At 34.6% G+C, this 5,230-nt stretch overlaps 1 pseudogene; it reads right to left on the reverse strand.

Moving 5' to 3' along the window:
* Positions 1-2,167, reverse strand: part of LOC111391065 — a 7,502-nt pseudogene extending 5,335 nt beyond the window's left edge.
* Between the last annotated feature and the right edge of the window lie 3,063 nt (positions 2,168-5,230).

The following is a 5,230-nucleotide window of genomic DNA, read 5'->3' on the forward strand; positions in this document are numbered from 1 at the left end:
AAACTTGCATCGCAAGATCTACAATGGAATCATAGTTCATCGCTTTGGACAAAGCAACTGAAGAAGTAGAGTGGCTTCGCCAGTTTTTTGAGGATATTCCAAGATGGTCAAAGCCTGTGCCTGCAATTTGTGTTTATTGTGATAATCAATCAACAATTAGCAGGGCACAGAGCAATATGTATAATGGTAAGTCTCGCCATATTCGAAGACGACACAATACCATTCGACAACTACTCTCACAAGGTATTATCACTCTGGACTACGTGAAGTCAAAGGATAATATTGCGGATCCGCTAACCAAAGGGCTAACTCAAGAGCTAGTTGTAAAAGCATCGAGAGGAATGGGCTTGCAGCCTATGACATTGAAAGGTATCATGGTGGAAACCCAACCTAGCTGAATGGAGATCCCAGGATCTAGGTTCAAAGGGACAACTAAAACATGTATATCTATGTAAATCATTAAGAATGTTCTCCTTTTGCTCATTCCTATGGTGCTCACAGTGATTGGAAGATGCAGGTTAAGATATGCTTTTAATGACCATTAAGCGTTTTTGTGAAAAATTGAGTTAAGAGGTCACCTATGTGAGTGTGAAGTGGGGCCGCTTCTATAAGGATTGGCAAGGCTACATCCTTGAAAAAACACTTGCAAAACCAGGTGACGTGTTCATGGCCAAAACGAACACAACAGTAAGAACTGTGCTGTGACTAGAATGGTCCTGTGTGAGATCTATTGTCTTGGTTTACACAAATGGCGAAACAGTTAAGGTATCAGGTCCACTGGTTTGCTAGTAATTCCCGATAGGTTTCACAAGGAAAGGTTCAAAGCTAAATGCTACCTATTCTATGCAGGATTGATTCGTTTTACTCTCTCTTTCCTCTTAAGTCTTAGTTTCCAATTTTCATTCATGTGGGGGATTGTTAGAATTGAATGAAAAATATTGAATAGAAGTAATGAAAAATATTTTATAGAAGTCTCTTCATATGTTGTAACTCAAGTAACTCAAGTCCCTTCATGTTTTTAACTCCTTTATCAATGAATGGTTTAACTCCTTGATTAATGAGCTAGCTTTTCTTCCATTGGTATAAATAGGAGTCTCTCTAGGTTGGAAAATCACAAGTGAAACGCAAGTTTCTTCCTCTAAGTAACAATCTTTTTTTTTTCACTTTCAAGTTCTTCCTTGTGCTTATAATTTCTTTGTGAGATAGAGTATATCATAGCTAATTCGCAGGTGGTTAACGTAGTACAGCATGAATCGACAACCGATTGTATCTTGAGAATCGAACACCGATCAAAACCTCCTGCACTCCAATGGGGCGGCGAATTCGATTTAAGGAAACTGTGAATACACAGACTTTCGGTTTGATTTGATTCTCTAATATTTACCTACATGTAATACTCAGGTTCTTTCTCCTGCAGTGTCAACAGCACATCAATCATCGTTTTATTTGTCCCTGCTGCTATATCCAAATTGCTGCCGCCTCCCAGCAATCCCAACACGGGCAAATAATATTCCATATTTGACGCATTAACAATCCGAGAAATCTCCATCGTAATCTCTCTAAACTTCTTTGCCTCCTCAATTTCATTTTCCTCCACATTCTCACTATAATACCTTTTTCCAGCTATCATTCTCATCATCACGATCCTTATCAGTTCAAAGAACATGATTTTCATATCAACGTCTTGCTTCATTTCTTAAATGCGATACAGCCTTTTTAACATGGCCTTTACGTCATCAGCGCGAATATCTTGAAGCATTTGGAGTCTAAGAGGGGATAGCATTTCCATGGAAGATAATTTACGAAGGATTCGCCAGTGACCGCCGTAAGAAGTGCTCGCCAAGGATGTGTTGTCATTACTGGATGCCATGTGGTGGCCGTTGGCAAAAATAATATCGTTTTTGTTGAGGCACTCCTCGGCGGCCGACGGAGAGGGTACCACCAGGACACGGCGGGAGCCGAATTGTACCAGAAGTATTGGGCCATAACTGTCTGAAATCCTGGCTAAACTTCCATGAATTGGTTTTCTCAGGAGGTAGAGGTGTCCAAGAATGGGTAGATTGAGAACGGGACTTGGTGGAAGATTTCTGATTTTGTTAAATAATAAGTGCTTTGTGAACATGTACAATGCAAATAAGAGAGGAACTAATGTATAAAGACTGCCCATTTTCATGGAAATGAATGTGTTTAATTTGGTGCGTCATGCTTGTGTACGTGGTGTTTGCATTTATAGGAATTACAGGGTTTTGTTGATCACCATAAACTCTCGTGGAAAAAATTTAAAATACATGACAAAAATAAGGAAAATATGAACTTAAACTCTATTTGCTCTCATTTTCAACCAGGTATTTCATCAAATTTTTTTTCAAAATCTTATAAAAATCTTATTTTTTAGCTAAATAAATAATGGGCCTATTTTTTTTTTATTTTTTTGGAGTAATCACTAAACATATCAAAATGTTAACTCACCCATCACTCACCATTTTAAAAAATATCGGAATTGATGAACTTACTGAAAAGGTATCTCATCCGGTTCCATGTATCATATCATCCAGTTCGTTAACTTTTAGAAATGTCAGTGATGAAATGACAAATGGAATATCGTTTTGATAAGTTTAGTTGCAACATGAGAAACTTTTAAAGTTCATTGGCAATAAAAAAAACTTTTGAAAAAGTTCAGTGATGATCAATATTTACCCCAATGTTTGGAAAACTAGGAAAGTTTTTCAAAATAATTAATTTAATTTTTTTTCCTTAAAAATTCGAAGGCGCTACCAAAACTTTTAAGAAACTTTGACACAAATATTCATAAATTTTACATTTTTATGGGCTATATTGCGTGCTTAAACTTAATTTAATTTGAACTTCAAGTAAAAATTATACAACATAATTTTATACTACTTTTATCAATTTATGCTATAAACTCTACTTTTCTCAAGACATGGCACTCTTCCATTTCAGACTATGAATTTAACAACAATCGAACTATACGAACATAAGGGTTGACATAAAGGATGATCGAATACACACAGATGGAGGGTTGACATTTTTTAATTCACTGTCACTAGAATTCGGGCAAAGTGGCTTTTTCCATTTTAAAAAAATGCTAGACGTACGCTTCAAGTATGCATCAAGCATGCCATTTGATGTGCCGTTAAAAAAGGATTGGAGGGAAAAATGTTTAATTTTTTAAACTGTCCAATGGTGTGTTGTTATGAACCAAAGTATAAAGAATAACGTAAAAAATGAAGTATGCGTGACATGATTGTCAATTTAAACTTTGAAGAATTCCAAACCTACTTCTCGACTTGAATTAGATGTCATGCTATGTGAGTACATTATGACATCTAGAAATTTCAAAGGAAATTAATTAAATTGATATTGACAATTTAAAAGTTAAATATTGAAATCATTAAAACTACATTATATAAATATTTTTCATATAATAATTTTACCATATCTGATATCTAGTTAATTGTTTCAATGGTCACTGAATTTAAGTCCATGTCTTTGATTGGTCGCTGAAGTTTAAAATGTCAAATTTTGGTCACTAAATTTAGGTTCATGTCTTCGATTACTCACTAAAATTTAAAAATTCGAGTTTTGGCTACTGAATTTTGAAAAATATTGTAGATTACTTACTGACCTTTGAAAAATGCTATACATTACTCACTATAAATTCAATACTTTTCAAAATTCAACAGTTATGTTAGTGAGTAATGATAAGTGTGTTTTTACACACTTATTTGGATCATAAACATGACTTAAACATGGATAAAATTGTTGAATTGTGACTTAATCCAGTTAAATTTATGCATTGTAGGTAATTCAATGGAAATTGTGGAATTCAGGAGAAAAGAGCCGAAGAAGGACCAAAACGCAACAATTTGATAGTTCGAGGACCAAAGGTGCAAATATTGAAAAGTTGAGCTAAATGCAAAACGAGAGGGAAGACATGCCAAGTATGAGCTCAATGACAAAGCAAAATAATTGGAAGAAGAAAATATTGAAGAGGGACTGAAATGAAGACAATTGAAAGTTGGAGGACTAAAGCGCAAATACTCAAAAGATATGCCGAATGAGGGGCATAAGAATTGATGGTATCAATAATCAATTGGAAGATTAAATTTGTTGAAAAGATGAAGAAATCGAAGAAAGAAGTCAAGAGAAGCAACAAAGAAGTTCAGGGACCAAATTGAACAAACCACATAGATGGTTACTTCTATGCGACCGCATAGTGTAACCTTCTATGCGGTCGCATAGAAGGCTCCAGGGACTCAATGAGTCCAAACAATTTGAACTATGCGACCGCATAGATTCCTTCTATGCGGTCGCATAGAATAATTTTTTGGGTCTCGGGCGCAGTTTTTCGTTTTGGTTGAAACTCCTTTCCTACTTAATTTGGACGCGATATAAATACCAAAATTCATAATATGAAGAAGAAGAACGACCAGGGAGAAGGGAGAGACCAAAATTGGAGGCAAGAAACTTGATTTTGGATTCAATTTCACACGGGCTCGAAACGGAAGATTTTACACACGGATTGAAGAAATTCCATACGGGTGTGTTCTTATTATCTTTTAATTTCGTTTTTCAATTTCTTGATTTTGCAATAATGATTATAGGCTAGGGTTTTTGTTCATTAGGAATTTGATGAACCTTTTGATGATTTAAATTTCCGTTATTTCATAAATTCAACATTAGTTTCGATTAGACAAATGTTTGATTTATATGATTTGAATGTTTCCATAATTATTTGGCCAATTATTATGTGATTGTAGATGATTTATTCTTTGCATTCGAAAGAAGGGGAATAAATTCGATAGAATATAAATCGACATAGGGTCCGATAGGGGATGGAAACTTACCTCTATGCTTTATGAACATTGAATTGGCATTATGTTCCATCCATTCGTTGAATTTGTGAAATTAGGGTTTTTAATAGTCAATTGGGGATTCAAGTTCTTAATGATTTCATTTCAATTCATTTCAATACAATAATTCTAAAATTGCATTTTTACATTTCAGTTGCAAATTTATTTCATTAGATTAGTGAAATTTTGAAATTAGGGTTTCCAATTTTGAAATTAGGGTTTTCTTTGCAATTAGGGTTTCGAATTGGGGATTTCTCCCAAAATTAGGGTTATCACATTTAAACCAAATTTTCAGTCAATTAGATTAAGGTCACATTAGTTTAATTAGAGCTAATTTAATCCTCGTGGGAACGATA

The sequence above is a fragment of the Olea europaea genome, unplaced genomic scaffold (assembly GCF_002742605.1).
Source record: "Olea europaea var. sylvestris unplaced genomic scaffold, O_europaea_v1 scaffold747, whole genome shotgun sequence".
Taxonomy (NCBI): Eukaryota; Viridiplantae; Streptophyta; class Magnoliopsida; order Lamiales; family Oleaceae; genus Olea; species Olea europaea.